Here is a 17,467-nt window from a genome sequence, read left to right on the forward strand (position 1 = left end):
AAGCTGGTAACATTCACTCATTCATTCATTCAATCGTATTTATTGAGCGCTTACTGTGTGCAGAGAAACGGGTTAAAGCCGAGCCCGGAGCTTCTCCCTCCGTTGGCCTGGGGCACTGCCAGTCGGGCAGAGGGCAGGAAGCAGGGCTTGGCGGACGGATGCCCGCGCCATTCATTCATTCAATCCTATTTATTGAGCGCTTACTGTGTGCAGGGCACTGGACTAAGCGCTTGGGAAGTCCAAGTTGGCAACATCTAGAGACAGTCCCTACCCAACAGCGGGCTCACAGTCTAGAAGGGGGAGACGGACAACAAAACAAAACATATTAACAGAATAAAATAAATAGAATAAATATGTACCAGTAAAATAAATAAATAGAGTAATAAATCCGTACAAACATATATACATAGATACAGGTGCTGTGGGGAAGGGAAGGAGGTAAGGCCGGGGGGATGGAGAGGGGGAGAGGAAGGAGGGGGATCAGTCAGGGAAGGCCTCCTGGAAGAGGTGAGCTCTCAGTAGGGCCTTGAAGGGAGGAATAGAGCTAGTCACCTTTTAACCTCCCCAGCGCTTAGAACAGTGCTTTGCACATAGTAAGCGCTTAACAAATACCATCATTATTATTATTATCCACCCCAGCGCTTAGCACAGTGCTTGGCACGTAGTAAGCGCTTACCAGCAGTGTGGCTCAGTGGAGAGAGCCCGGGCTTTGGAGTCGGAGGTCAGGGGTTCAAATCCCAGCCCCGCCAACTGTCAGCTGGGTGACTTTGGGCAAGTCACTTCACTTCTCTGGGCCTCAGTTCCCTCATCTGGAAAATGGTGATGAAGACTGGGAGTCCCCTGTGGGACAACCTGATCACCTTGTAACCTCCCCAATGCTTAGAACAGTGCTTTGCACATAGCGCTTAATAAATGCCATCATTATTATTATTATTATTATTAATAATAAAAGAGACCATTCTCACCCCCTCCCCCGCCCCCAGACTCACTATCAGTCAATCAATCATATTTATTGAGCGCTTACTGTGTGCAGAGCACTGTACTAAGCGCTTGGGAAGTACAAGTTGGCAACATATAGAGACAGTCCCTACCCAACAGTGGGCTCACAGTCTAAGTATCGTAAACATTGTACAACTGCTCCGTGGAGTGAGAGGTCAGCAAAGCATGTTAAAAAAATAATCAAATTGATTGAAATCTAGGGGATGACAGATTCTATTATCTTTCTAAGTTAATCTTATTTGACGCAAGCAAATTTAACATAGCCTTTTCTTTGTACGGTAATGATGTATCCAACACAACACAAGCCCCCTCCCAACCCGCCGCAAAAGCAACAAAAAACCCCACACTTCCCACCCCGCCTGCAGTCTGCCACCGGGGACCATGCCAGGTGGAGCCTTCCCGAGGAAACTGAGGCCCGGCGTCATTATGTAATAGACTCCCACTGCCCCGCACTAGCTGTTGAGGTGGGCGGGCCGCCCTGCCGGGACCCGAGCCAAGGCCGCGACTGGCGAGGGTCAAGCTGGGGCTTGCCCGGCCGGGCCCCGGGAGTCCCCGGCCCCCAGTCTGCCCGCTCCCCAAGGGGGCCCGGACCCTTATGCTGATGGGATTCTCCCTCTGGACAACTGGAGGGTTTGGAAAAACCGAGCAGGCCGACTAGGCCTCGGCCTCCCCGGAGAGGCCCGGGACAGCGGGCGGCCGAAGGGATCTCCTGGGTCCCCAAAGGATCGGGCGGCCGGGGGCTCAGGCATCCGGCGCCCTGCAATCCCACTTCGTCATCAACCGTATTTATTGAGCGCTTACTGTGTGCAGAGCCCTGTACTAAGCGCTTGGGAAGTACAAGTTGGCAACATGTAGAGACAGTCCCTACCCAACAGTGGGCTCACAGTCTCACTTCCCTTCCCTCCTCCTTTTCCTCCCCCTCCATCCCCCTCCTGGATTTCACAGATTGCAGGCGTCTTAACCTCTTCCCTTCCACCCTGGGCTGGGCCTAGCCATAATAATAATAATGGCATTTATTAAGCGCTTACTATGTGCAAAGCACTGTTCTAAGTGCTGGGGAGGTGAAAAGGTGATCAGGTTGCCCCACGTGGGGCTCACAGTCCTCATCCCCATTTTGCAGATGAGGGAACTGAGGCGCAAGGAAGTGAAGTGACTTGCCCAAAGTCACACAGCTGACAATTGGCGGAGCCGGGATTTGAACCCATGACCTCTGACTCCAAAGCCCGGGCTCTTTTCCACTGAGCCACTCTGCTCCCCTCCCAGGCCCTCGTCCCCCTCTTCCCCGCCACCCTGGGCTGGGCCTAGCCATATTAATAATCATAATAATGGCATTTATTAAGCGCTTACTATGTGCAAAGCGCTGTTCTAAGCGCTGGGGAGGTTACAAGGTGATCAGGTTGCCCCACGGGGGGCTCACAGTCTTCATCCCCATTTTGCAGTTGAGGGAACTGAGGTCCAGGGAAGTGAAGTGACTTGCCCAAACTCACACAGCTGGCAATTGGCAGGGTGGGATTTGAACCCCTGACCGGGCTCTTTTAATAATAATAATGGCATTTGTTAAGCGCTTACTATGTGCAAAGCACTGTTCTAAGCGCTGGGAAGGATACAAGGTGGCCAGGTTGCCCCATGTGGGGCTCACAAACTTAATCCCCATTTTACAGATGAGGTAACTGAGGCCCAGAGAAGTTAAGTGACTTGCCCAAACTGAGCCACTCTGCCCTCGTCCCCCTCTTCCCTGCCACCCTGGGCTGGGCCTAGCCATAATAATAATGGCATTTATTAAGCACTTACTATGTGCAAGGCACTGTTCTAAGCACTAGGGAGGTTACAAGGTGATCAGGTTGTCCCACAGGGGGCTCACAGTCTTAATCCCCATTTTGTAGATGAGGGAACTGAGGCCCAGAGAAGTGAAGTGACTTGCCCAAAGTCACCCAGCTGACAAGTGGCAGAGCGGAATTTGAACCCCTGACCTCTGACTCCAAAGCCCGGGCTCTTTTCCACTGAGCCACTCTGCCCCCTCTCCCAGGCCCTCGTCCCCCTCTTCCCTGGCAGGCAGGGGAACCCAGGTGTCCTATAATCCCAACCCTTTCCCCCCCACCCTCTAGCTGAACCCCTTGTTTTGAGTGAGCCAACTTGTACTTCCCAAGCGCTTAGTCCAGTGCTCTGCACACAGTTAAGCGCTCAGTAAATACGATTGAATGAATGAATGAGCCGGACCGGGGGTCATCCCCAATACCACTCTCCCCCTTCTAGACTGTGAGCCCACCGTTGGGCAGGGACCGTCTTTATCTGTTGCCTTGTACTTCCCAAGCGCTTAGTACAGTGCTCTGCACACAGGAAGCGCTCAATAAATATGATTGAATGAATGAATGATGTCCCTCTTCCCCCCTTCTAGACTGCGAGGCCCGGGTGGCCAGGGATTGTCTCTATTTGTCTCTATTTGTGGCTGTATTGTACTTCCCAAGTGCTTAGTCCAGTGCTCTGCACACAGTAAGCGCTCAATAAATACAAATGAATGAATGAATGTAGCCTGCAGTCCCTGGAACACAGGCTCTCAAGTGATATTCATTCATTCATACAATCGTATTTATTCATTCATTCATTCAATCGTATTTATTCCTTCATTCAATCGCATTTATTTATTCATTCATTCAATCGTATTTATTCATTCATTCAATCGTATTTATTCATTCATTCATTCGTATTCATTCATTCAATCGTATTTATTGAGCGCTTACTGTGTGCAGAGCACTGTACTAAGCACTTGGAAAGTCCAAGTTGGCAACACATAGAGACGGTCCCTACCCAACAGCGGGATATGGTCCTCTCCCCCTTCCCATAATAATAATAATAATAATAATAATGACATTTATTAAGCGCTTACTATGTGCAAAGCACTGTTCTAAGCACTGGGGAGGTTACAAGGTGATCAGGTTGTCCCACGGGGGGCTCACAGTCTTCATCCCCATTTTCCAGATGAGGTCACTGAGGCCCAGAGAAGTGAAGTGACTTGCCCAAAGTCACACAGCTGACAATTGGCGGAGCCGGGATTTGAACCCCTGACCTCTGACTCCAAAGCCCGGGCTCTTTCCAATGAGCCACGCTGCTTCTCCATCCCCAACCCCCCCACCCTACCTCCTTCCCCTCCCTACAGCACCAGTATATATGTATATATGTTTGTATGTATTTATTATTCTATTTTATTTGTACATATCTATTCTATTTATTTTATTTTGTTAATATGTTTTGTTTTGTTGTCTGTCTCCCCCTTCTAGACTGTGAGCCTGCCGTTGGGTAGGGACCATCTCTATCTGTTGCCAGCTTGTACTTCCCAAGCGTTTAAGCGCTCAATAAATACAACTGAATGAAAGAATGAAAGGCACGTCTTTTCCGAGAGGCCTTCCCAGATTAAACCCCGCTTTTCCTCACCTCCCACTCCGTTCTGCATTTTATTTGTACACATTTATTCTATTTATTTTATTTTGTTAATATGTTTTGTTTTGTTGTCTGTCTCCCCCTTCTAGACTGTGAGCCCGCCGTTGGGTATGGACTGTCTCTATCTGTTGCCAACTTGGACTTCCCAAGCGCTTAAGCGCTCAATAAATACAACTGAATGAAAGAATGAAAGGCCCGTCTTTTCCGAGAGGCCTTCCCAGATTAAGCCCCACTTTTCCTCAGCTCCCACTCCGTTCTGCGTCGCCCTGCCTTGCTCTCTTTTCTCTTCCCCGCTCCCAGCCCCACGTCACTTAATAATAATAATAATGTGGCGTTCGTTAAGCATTTACCAAGTGCCAGACACTGAACTAAGCGCTGGGGCGGATACCAGCAAATCGGAGCCTACAAAGTGCTCACAGTCTCAGTCTCCGTGTTATGGATGAGGTAAGTGAAGCCCCGAGAAGTGAAGTGATTTGGCCAAGTTCACACAGCAGACAAGTGGCAGAGCTGGGATTAGAACCCATGTCCTTCTGATTCCTAGGCCCGTGCCTATCCACTATCAAGCGCTTAGTACAGTGCTCTGCACATAGTAAGCGCTCAATAAATATGATTGATGTTGATGATCCACTATGCCATCTTCCCTCTCCCTCTCCATCCCCCTGCCTTACCTCCTTCCCTTCCCCACAGCACCTGTATACATGCATATATGTTTGTACAGATTTTTTACTCTATTTATTTATTTTACTTGTACATATCTATTCTATTTATTTTATTTTGTTAATCTGTTTGGTTTTGTTCTCTGTCTCCCCCTTTTAGCCTGTGAGCCCACTGTTGGGTAGGGACCGTCTCTAGATGTTGCCGACTTGGACTTCCCAAGCGCTCAGTCCAGTGCTCTGCACACAGTAAGCGCTCAATAAATACGATTGATTGATTGATCCTAGCTCCCATGCCGTCACCCAGAGAAGCAGCGTGGCTCAGTAGAAAGAGCACGGACTTTGGAGTCAGGGGTCATGGGTTCGAATCCCGGCTCCACCAATTGTCAGCTGGGTGACTTTGGGCGAGTCTTCTAGACTGTGTGCCCACTGTTGGGTAGGGACTGTCTCTATATGTTGCCAACTTGGACTTCCCAAGCGCTTAGTACAGTGCTCTGCACACAGTAAGCGCTCACTAAATACGATTGATGATGACTTCACTTCTCTGGGCCTCAGTTCCCTCATCTGGAAAATGGGGATGAAGACTGTGAGCCCCCCGCGGGACAACCTGATCACCTTGTAACCTCCACAGCGCTTAGAACAGTGAGCCCCTTCCTTCCTCTCCCCCCGTCCCCCCTCCATCCCCCCATCTTACCTCCTTCCCTTCCCCACAGCACCTGTATATATGTATATATGTTTGTACATGTTTATTACTCTATTTATTCATTTATTTATTTTACTTGTACATATCTATCCTATTTATTTTATTTTGTTAGTATGTTTGGTTTTGTTCTCTGTCTCCCCCTTTTAGACTGTGAGCACACTGTTGGGTAGGGACTGTAAATGTTGCCAATTTGTACTTCCCAAGCGCTTAGTGCAGTGCTCTGCACATAGTAAGCGCTCAATAAATATGATTGATGATGATGATGATGATGATGCTTTGCACATAGTAAGCGCTTAATAAATGCCATCATTTTTATTATTATTATTATCCAAGCCCCCAGCTTGGTTTCCTCAGCCCACTCCTTGCCCTTGAGTCCCCAGGCCTAGCGCCTCCCGTTCCCCCCTAACCCCAGCATGGGTGAGAGAGTCTCCCCCAGCCTCCAGCCTCTTCCCTGCCCCCCTCCCCATCTCTCCAGTCCACCAGCTTGCCCAGGATCTCTGGGGGGGCCCAGGGCCATCTGAGAGGCAGTGTGGCTCAATGGAAAGAGCCCGGGCTTTGGAGTCAGAGGTCACGGGTTCAAACCCCGGCTCTGCCAATTGTCAGCTGTGTGACCTCGGGCAAGTCACTTAGCTTCTCGGTGCCTCAGTTACCTCAACTGTAAAATGGGGTTAAGACTGTGAGCCCCACGTGGGACAAGCTGATTACCTTGTAACCTCCCCGGCGCTTAGAACAGTGCTTTGCACATAGTAAGCGCTTAATAAATGTCACCACCTGTATATATGTATATATGGTTGTACATATTTATTACTCTATTTATTTATTTATTTATTTATTTTACTTGTACATTTCTATCCTACTTATTTTATTTTGTTGGTATGTTTGGTTCTGTTCTCTGTCTCCCCCTTCTAGACTGTGAGCCCACTGTTGGGTAGGGACTGTCTCTATGTGATGCCAATTTGTACTTCCCAAGCGCTTAGTACAGTGCTCTGCACATAGTAAGCGCTCAATAAATACGATTGATGGATTGATTGATTGATTGATTGATTGAGAGCCCACAGCCCCCCATGCCCTACCCTGAGAAGCCCCATCAATGGGGCTCAGTCTGGAGGGATGGAGAGACGGGGACCAGGGAGAGAAATGGGAACTGGGGAGCGGGAGAATGAGGGGGGGAAGGCAGGGACAGGATGATTTCTCGGGGAAACGGATGATGTGTAACTGAGAAAACTGTTGCCATGGTAACAGTCGGGTCCAGAGAAGGCAGTGGGAGTATAAATCCGATTATCAGGGGGACGGATGAGGGGACCATTGCCAACGGCATCTCTCTGAAGGAGCAGACCAAAAGCAGAAACACCCCCTCCCCACCTCCTTCCCTAACTACTCTCCCTGCAGTTCCAAAGCCCCTGCACCCCGGCCTCCTGCTCCCCGCTCTTCTCTAGCCTTCAAAGGGGTCAACCCCAATAAGCAGCGTGGCTTAGTGGCAGGAGACTAGACTGTGAGCCCGCTGTTGGGCAGGGACCGTCTCTATATGTTGCCAACTTGGACTTCCCAAGCGCTTAGTCCAGTGCTCTGCACACAGTAAGCGCTCAATAAACACGATTGAATGAATGAATGAATGAATGAACCCGGGCTTGGGAGTCAGAGGATGTGGGTTCTAATCCCGGCTCTGCCACTTGTCTGCTGGGTGACCTTGGGTAAGCCACTAAACTTCTCTGAGCCTCAGATCCCTCATCTGTAAAATGGGGATGAAGACTGAGAGCCCCATGTGGGACAACCTGATCACCTTGTAAATTCCCCAGTGCTTAGAACAGTGCTCTGCACATAGTAAGTGCTTAATAAATGCCATCATTATTATTATTATTATATATACCCCAGCGCTTAGAACAGTGCCTGGCACATAGTAAGCACTTAACAAATACCATAATAATAATAATAATAACCCTCTACCCCTTGTTCAGAGTCTGGTTGGGGCTGCTTGGGGACAAGCTCATTATGGGCAGGAAACATGACTGCTCATTCTGTTCTATTGTACTCTCCCAAGTGCTTAGTACAGTGCTCTGCACATAGTATGGGCTCAATAAATACCATTGATTGATTGATTGATAGGCGTCCTAATCCCTCTCCTTGCCACCCCACATCTAGAATGGAAAATAATAGGCAGAGGGAGAGGGGTGATTGTGTCCTTGGTGATAGGTGTAGTTTTTTTTAATCAATCAATCAATCGATCAATTGTATTTATTGAGCGCTTACCGTGTGCAGAGCACTGTACTAAGCGCTTGGGAAGTCCAAGTTGGCAACATATAGAGATAGTCCCTACCCAACAGCGGGCTCACAGTCTAGAAGGGGGAGACAGACAACAAAACAAAACATATTAGCAAAATAAAATAAATAGAATAGGAAATATGTACAAGTAAAATAGAGTAATAAATATGTACAAACGTATAGACAGGTGCTGTGGGGAGGGGAAGGGGGTAAGGGGGGGGATGGTGAGGGGGAGGGGGTATGTGTCATATACCGTTCTAGGTGCTGGGGTAGATAATTATAATAATAACAATAATGATGACGGCATTTGTTAAGCACTTACTATGTGCCAAGCACTGTTCTGAGCACTGGGGGAATACAAGGTCATCAGGTTGTCCCCCGTGGGGCTCACAGTCTTAGTCCCCCTTTTACAGATGAGAGAACTGAGGCACAGAGAAGTTAAGTGACTTGCCCAAGGTCACACATCAGACAACTGGCGGAGGTGGGATTAGAACCCACGACCTCTGACTTCTAAACCCGTGCTCTTTTCACTGAGCCATGCTGCTTAGCGCTTAATAAATGCCATCATTATTATTATTATTGGACATAGTCCCCGTCCCACTTAGGGATCACAGTCTAAGTAGGAGGGAGGACAGGAGAACTGAGGTGCAGAAACATTAAGTGACTTGTCCAAGGTCACACAGCAAACATTTGGCAGAGCTAGGATTAGAACCCAGCTCCTCCGACACCCAGGCTCGCGCTCTTTCCGCTGCTTCTTGTTGGGAAGGGGGAACTGGGGTGGGAGATTTTCTCCTATTCCCTTTTCCTGCACAGCATTCATTCATTCAATCGTATTTATTGAGCACTTACTCTGTTCAGAGCACTGTACTAAGCGCTTGGGAAGTACAAGTCAGCAACAGATAGAGACGATCCCTACCCAACAACGGGCTCACAGTCAAGAAGGGGGAGACGGACAACAAAACAAAACATGGAGACGTCAAAATCTTCTAGCACTTCTAGACTGTGAGCCCACTGTTGGGTAGGGACCGTCTCTATATGTTGCCAACTTGGAGTTCCCAAGCGCTTAGTAGAGTGCTCTGCACACAGTAAGCGCTCAATAAATACGATTGATTGATTGATTGATTAAAAAAACTACACCTATCACCAAGGACAATCAATCAATCATATTTATTGAGCGCTTACTGTGTGCAGAGCACTGTACTATTACTCTATTTATTTTGCTTGTACATATCTATTCTATTTATTTTATTTTTTTTTGTTAGTATGTTTGGTTTTGTTCTCTGTCTCCCCCTTTTAGACTGTGAGCCCACTGCTGGGTAGGGACTGTCTCTATATGTTGCCAACTTGTACTTCCCAAGCGCTTAGTACAGTGCTCTGCACACAATAAGCGCTCAATAAATACGACTGAATGAGTGAAAATCGTCAGAACAAATACCGCGGGCAGAGCACCGTACTAAGGCAGACAAGTGGCGGAGTCAGGATTAAAACCCACGTCCTCTGACTCCCAAGGCCGGGCTCTTTCCACTGAGCCACGCTGGTTCTTGATGCTCAGTATACTGAGCACTTATTGGGAGCATCTGGGCCCAGCCTGCTGGTGATGAGCTACAGCTGACTCTGGGGAGGAACAGGGGTCCCACAGTAACATCACCCGGTGCTTAGAACAGTGCTTTGCACATAGTAAGCGCTTAATAAATGCCGTTATTATCATCCGCTCAACCAGGGGGGCAAACAGGGAGAGGTGGATGGAGATCGGGGGCGGCGGGGAGGCCTAGCAACAAAATCTGCTGTGTGCAGATTGGGCACAAACCCCTGAGTGGGTAGGGGTGTGGATGTTTGGGTGAATGTGTTTGTGTACGAATGTGCCTGTGTGTGGGGATCTGTGTATATTTGCGTGCTGGGTGTGAATATGTGTGTATGACTTTGGATTTGCGTGTATAGGTGTGAATGAGTCTGTGGATTTACATGTCGACGGGTGGAAATCTGGGTATTTTTGTAGGAATATGTCTGTGTGTATTTTGTGTAGATGCGTCTGTGTGTGAATGTCTGGGTATTCGAGCGGGTCTTTATGTATAGCGGAATACGGATGTGTCTGTGGATTTACGTGTCGACGGGTGGAAATCTGGGTATTTTTGTAGGAATGTGTCTGTGTGTATTTTGTGTAGATGCGTCGATGTGTGTGAATGTCTGGGTATTCGAGCGGGTCTTTATGTATAGCAGAATACGGATGTGTCTGTGGATTTACATGTCGACGGGTGGAAATCTGGGTATTTTTGTAGGAATGTGTCTGTGTGTATTTTGTGTAATGCGTCGATGTGTGTGAATGTCGAGCGGGTCTTTATGTATAGCGGAATACGGATGTGTCTGTGGATTTACATGTCGACGGGTGGAAATCTGGGTACTTTTGTAGGAATGTGTCTGTGTGTATTTTGTGTAAATGCATCTGTGTGTGAATGGGTATTGGAGCGCGTCTTTATATCGGAATATGGCTGTGTATGTGTGCTAACGCGTCTGGGTGTATTTCTGTGTGTGCCAGGGCTAATGTGGCTGTGAATGCACACCATGGGGTGTGTATGTGTGTCTGTGTTTGGGTGGGGGGGCGATTTGTCTGGGTGTGTGCATTTTTTCAGCAGAGTTTGGGATGGACTGCTGTTCCCAACAAGGGAGAGGAAGGGCAGATTGGGGAGGGGAGGAAAATGGAGGTGAGAGAGGGGTGAAAATCTGGGTATTTTTGTAGGAATGTGTCTGTGTGTATTTTGTGTAGATGCATCGATGTGTGTGAATGTCTGGGTATTGGAGTGCGTCTTTGTATCAGAATATGGATGTGTATGTGTGCTAACGTGTCTGGGTGTATTTCTGTGTGTGCCAGGGCTAATGTGGCTGTGAATGCACGCCATGGGGTGTGTATGTGTGTCTGTGTTTGGGTGGGGGGTGACTTGTCTGGGTGTGTGCATTTTTTCAGCAGAGTTTGGGGTGGACTGCTGTTCCCAGCAGGGGAGAGGAAGGGAAGATTGAGGAGGGGAGGAAAATGGAGGTGAGAGAGGGGTGGAAATCTGGGTATTTTTGTAGGAATGTGTCTGTGTGTATTTTGTGTAAATGCGTCTGTGTGTGAATGGGTATTCGAGCGCGTCTTTATATCAGAATATGGATGTGTATGTGTGCTAACGCGTCGGGGTGTATTTCCGTGTATTAAGCGCTTAGTACAGTGCTCTGCACATAGTAAGCGCTCAATAAATACGATTGATTGATTCCGTGTGTGCCAGGGCTAATGTGGCTGTGAATGCACTCCATAGGGTGTGTGTATGTGTTTGGGTGGGGGGTGACTTGTCTGGGTGTGTGCATTTTTTCAGCAGAGCTTGGGTTGGACTGCTGTTCCCAGCAGGGGAGAGGAAGGGAAGATTGGGGAGGGGAGGAAAAGGGAGGTGAGAGAGGGAATGGGAAAAAGGTCTTTCCATCCCACCTCTTTACAAATAGCAGATTTGCAAAGGGCACTGGTGTCTGCTCTGAATATCAAATAGGGGAGGGAGTGCGGGATCTGGAGAGCAGGCCCCAAGGCATCAGGGTGGGAAGGCCCAGGACTCCCCCTTCTCTGCTTTTCCATCTAAGGAGCCCCCCCCAAACCCCTAAACCTCTGCAACACAGACACCCACACTCATCCTCCTCCCCAAATCGGGCCAGAGCCTCAGTGCCTTGCTCCACCTCAGAAGCAGCTGCATTTCACGGATGGGATGGTGACCACCACTTGGAGAAAGCAGCTGCATAGAGAATCCATCAATCAATCAACCCACTGTTGGGTAGGGACTGTCTCTATATGTTGCCAACTTGTACTTCTCAAGCGCTTAGTCCAGTGCTCTGCACACAGTAAGCGCTCAATAAATACGATTGATGATGATGATAATCAATTGTATTTATTGAGCGCTTCCTGTGTGCAGAGCACTGGACTAAGCGCTTTGGAAGTCCAAATCGGCAACATATAGAGACGGTCCCTTCCCAACAGTGGGCTCACAGTCTAGAAGGGGGAGACAGAGAACAAAACCAAACATATTAACAAAATAAAATAAATAGTATAGTGATGATGATGATGGCATTTGTTAAGCGCTTACTATGTGCCAAGCCCTGTTCTAAGTGCCGGGGGAGGTTACAAGGTGATCAAGCTGTCCCACAGGGGGCTCACTGTTTTAATCCCCGTTTCACAGATGAGGTAACTGAGGCCCAGAGAAGTGAAGTGACTTGCCCAAAGTCACACAGCTGACAGCTGTCAGAGCCAGGATTTGAACCCATGACCTCTGACTCCAAAGCCCGGGCCCTTTCCACTGAGCCACGCTGCTTCTCCACTAGCGCTTGGGAGGGATGAGACTCAGGCAGCTGAAGGTCGGTATCTTAAATAATAATGATAATAATAATGACGGCATGCTAAGTGCTTACTATTCATTCATTCATGCAATCGTATTTATTGAGCGCTTACAGTGTGCAGAGCACCGTACTAAGCGCTTGGGAAGTACAAGTCGGCAACAGGTAGACATGTAGACATGTAGGGATGTATGGCATCCCCCCCGCCCTTTTAGACTGTGAGCCCACTGTTGGGTAGGGACTGTCTCTATATGTTGCCAATTTGTACTTCCCAAGCGCTTAGTACAGTGCTCTGCACATAGTAAGCGCTCAATAAATATGATTGATGATGATGATGATGATGTAGAGACGGTTGCTACCCAACGACGGGTTCACAGTCTAGAAGGGGGAGACAGACAACACAACAAAACATGTAGACAGGTGTCAAAGTCATCAGAACAAATAGCAGCGTGGCTCAGTGGAATGAGCCCGGGGTTGGGAGTCAGAGGTCATGGAATCGCGCCTCCGCCACTTGTCAGCTGTGTGACTTTGGGCAAGTCGCTTAACCTCTCTGTGCCTCAGTTCCCTCATCGGCAAAATAATAATAATAATGGCATTTGTTAAGTGCTTACTATGTGCAAATCACTGTTCTAAGTGCTGGGGAGGATACAAGGTGATTAAGTTGTCCCACGTGGGGCTCACAGTCAATCCCCATTTTCCAGATGAGGTAACTGAGGCTCAGAGAAGTTAAATGACTTGCCCAGGGTCACACAGCAGACATGTGGCGGAGCTGGGATTCGAACCCGTGACCTCTGACTCCAAAGCCCGTGCTCTTTCCACTGAGCCACGCTGCTTCACACTGGGGTTAAGGCTGTGAGCCCCACGTGGGACAACCTTGATTACTTTGTACTCCATCGCTTAGAACAGTGCTTGGCACATAGTAAGCGCTTGGGAAATATCATTATCATCATCACAGCCTCGGTGGAGGCTAAGCAGCTTGTGGATTATCCAGCGGGGTGGGGGGTGGTCGGCATCTGGCCCCTCTCCCATCTTTTCCTTCGCCCCCCAAGCCTGCTTTCTTACCTCCCTATTCTGTTCATTAGCAATCAATCGATTCAGGGATTCACCGCACACACCCCCAGATGAGAGGAATGTAGATATGGAACCAACTGGGGGCCTGGAATAATAATAATAATAATAATAATAATAATAATAATAATAATGGCATTTATTAAGCGCTTACTATGTGCAAAGCACTGTTCTAACCGCTGGGGAGGTTACAAGATTATCAGGTTGTCCCTCGTGGGGCTCACAGTCTCAATCCCCATTTTACAGATGAGGTAACTGAGGCACAGAGAAGCAGCGTGGCTCGGTGGAAAGAGCACGGGCTTCGGAGCCAGAGGTTATGGGTTCGAATCTCAGCTCCGCCACATCAATCAATCAATCGTGTGTGCAGAGCACTGTACTAAGCGCTTGGGAAGTACAATCAATCAATCAATCGTATTTATTGAGTGCTTACCGTGTGCAGAGCACTGGACTAAGCGCTTGGGAAGTACAAGTGTCTGCTGTGTGACCTTGGGCAAGTCACTTAACTTCTCTGAGCCTCAGTTCCCTCATCTGTAAAACGGGGATTAAGACTGTGAGCCCCGCGTGGGACAACCTGATCACCTTGCATCCCCCCAGCGCTTAGAACAGTGCTTTGCACATAGTAAGCGCTTAACAAATGCCATTATTATTATTATCATTATTATTATTATTATTAAGTGACTTGCCCAAAGTCACACAGCTAACAAATTGGTGGAGCCGGGATTTGAACCCATGACCTCTGACTCCAAAGCCCGGGCTCTTTCCTACTGAGCCACGCTGCTTCTTATATATAAGAAGCATATATATATATATATATAACATATATATATATAGCATATAGCATATATATATAGCATTCCTCTAGACTGGAAGCTCATTGTGGGCAGAGAATGTGTCTGCTTGTATTATATTCTCCCACGTGCTTAGCACACAGTAAGCTCTCAATAAATATGATCGAATGAATGAATTAATGAATTAATTCCCCTGGAAGCCCCCCCCCACCCCCACCAGCATCCAGGTCTGACTGGTCCCCCTCTCCTCCTGGACCCCCTCCAGTCCAGGGCCCCTTCAGCTGTCCCCCACTTGGCTCAGTTCCTTCTTCTGATTAATATTAAAATAATAGTAATAATAATAATAATAACGGTACTTGTTAAGCACTTGGCTCAGTTCCTTCTTCTGATTAATATTAAAATAATAGTAATAATAATAATAATAATGGTACTTGTTAAGCACTTGGCTCAGTTCCTTCTTCTGATTAATATTAAAATAATAGTAATAATAATAATAATAATGGTACTTAAGCACTTGGCTCAGTTCCTTCTTCTGATTAATATTAAAATAATAGTAATAATAATAATAATAATAATAGTACTTGTTAAGCACTTGGCTCAGTTCCTTCTTCTGATTAATATTAAAATAATGGTAATAATAATAATAATAACGGTACTTGTTAAGCACTTGGCTCAGTTCCTTCTTCTGATTGATATTAAAATAATAGTAATAATAATAATAATAATGGTACTTGTTAAGCACTTGGCTCAGTTCCTTCTTCTGATTGATATTAAAATAATAGTAATAATAATAATAATAATGGTACTTGTTAAGCACTTTACTGTGCTGGGGTAGATACAAGTTAATCAGGTTGGACACAGTCCCTGCCCCACATGGGACTCACAGTCTTAATGTCCATTTTACAGATGAGGTAACTGAGGCCCAGAGAAGTTAAGTGACTTAACCAAGGTCACACAGCAGACAAGCGGCTGGGCTGGGAATAGAACCCCACGTCCTTCTGACCCCCGGGCCCATGCTCTAGCTGCTAAGCCATGCTGTTTTTAGTCTGTCAGTCATTCAGTCAATGGTATTTATTGAGCGCTTTCTGTGTGCAGAGCACTGTACTAAGCGCTTGGGAGAATATGATATCGCAGAGTTGGTAGACACGTTCCCTGCCCACAACCCGTTGTTGGGTAGGGACCGCCTCTATATGTTGCCAACTTGCACTTCCCAAGCGCTTAGTACAGTGCTCTGCACACAGTAAGCGCTCAATAAATATGATTGAATGAATGTCACAGTGTCGGCTTCCCCCGTCTCCTTGCTTTCAGATATCCCAAACCCCCTGCCCCATTTCTATCAGCCTGAGCTCGGTATATTCTTCATTCAGGAAGCGATAGGATGGCGAGATCTGAGGAGCCCACGATCGGCCTAGGCCGTCTAGGGGCTTAGTACAGAGCTCTGCGCTCAGTAAGCGCTCAATAAATACGATTGAATGAATGAAAATGCCAACAGTCTGGGATAGATGTTTGCTATGAAAAAGACCAAGGGAATGAGGGGCACCCCCCTACACACAACCTTCCTCTGCCCTCCCACTGTAAGCTCATTGCGGACAGGGAATGTGTCTGTTAAGCGCTTAGTACAGTGCTCTGCACACAGTAAGCGCTCAATAAATACAATTGAATGAATGTCACAGTGTCGGCTTCCCCCGTCTCCTTGCTTTCAGATAGCCCAAACCCCCTGTCCCGCTCCTATCAGCCTGAGCTCACTATATTCTTCATTCAGGAAGCGATAGGATGGCGAGATCTGAGGAGCCCACAATCGGCCTAGGCTGTCTAGGGGCTTAGTACAGTGCTCTGCGCTCAGTAAGCGCTCAATAAATACGATTGAATGAATGAAAATGCCAACAGTCTGGGATAGATGTTTGCTATGATAAAGACCAAGGGAATGAGGGGCACCCCCACCACACAACCTTCCTCTGCCCTCCCACTGTAAGCTCATTGGGGACCGGGAATGTGTCTGCTAAGCGCTTAGTACAGTGCTCTGCCACAGTAAGCGCTCATTAAATGCGATTGAATGTTATACTGTTTTATCATACCCTCCCAAGCGCTTAGTATAGTGCTCTGCCCACAGTAAGCGCTCAATAAATACAGTTGACTGACTGCTCCTGCCCCACCTCAGGATTTTTGTCCCTGATTGGGAAGAGTTGGAAATGGGGCAGTGGGGCAAAAATGAGGCTGTAGGGCTGTAGAGGACGGCAGGCGTGAAGTGTGCCAAAGTTAACAGGGGGTATAGGGACCCTTATACTCGGCAAGAGGAGGAAACTGAGGCACAGGAAGAGGGGCAGAGGGAGCGAGGTGCCTGCCCCCTCCCTTCTGCATCCCACAGCGTCACCTCCATCTCAGATCCACGCGCCTCCACCCCAGGCCTAGACGTCTGGATCCTCCTTCCCTTCCCTCTAGATTGTAAACTCACTGTGGGCAGGGAACGTATCTGTTCGATTGTTGCATTATACACTCCCAAGCGCTTAGTACTCTCGCTTCCCCACCCCGAGGCAGCACGGCATAATTCTCGTAATCATGGCAGCAGGGCTCCGTGGAAATAATAATAACAATAATAATAATAATAATAATAATGGTATTTATTCGGAGCTTACTATGTGCGAAGCACCGTTCTAAGCGCTGGGGGGGATGCGAGGTGATCGGGTTGGCCCACGTGGGGCTCACAGTCTTCATCCCCATTTTACAGGTGAGGGAACTGAGGCCCAGAGAAGTGAAGTGAGCCCACTGTTGGGTAATAATAATAATAATAATGGCATTTATTAAGTGTTTACTATGTGCAAAGCACTGTTCTAAGTGCTGAGGAGGTTACAAGGAGATCAGGTTGTCCCACGGGGGGCTCACAGTCTTAATCCCCATTTTACAGATGAAGGAACTGAGGCACAGAGAAGTGAAGTGACTTGCCCAAAGTCACACAGCTGACAGTTGGCGGAGCCGGGATTTGAACCCATGACCTCTGACTCCAAAGCCCGTGCTCTTTCCATTGAGCCACGCGACCATCTCTATATGTTGCCAACTTGTACTTCCCAAGCGCTTAGTACAGTGCTCTACACACAGTAAGCTCTCAATAAATACTATAGAATGAATGAATGAATGAAAGCACAGTACAACCATAACTGTACAACTTGACACCCGTCCACATTCATTCATTCATTCATTCATTCAATCATTCAATCGAA

The sequence above is a fragment of the Tachyglossus aculeatus genome, chromosome 11, assembly GCF_015852505.1.
Source record: "Tachyglossus aculeatus isolate mTacAcu1 chromosome 11, mTacAcu1.pri, whole genome shotgun sequence".
Taxonomy (NCBI): domain Eukaryota; kingdom Metazoa; phylum Chordata; class Mammalia; order Monotremata; family Tachyglossidae; genus Tachyglossus; species Tachyglossus aculeatus.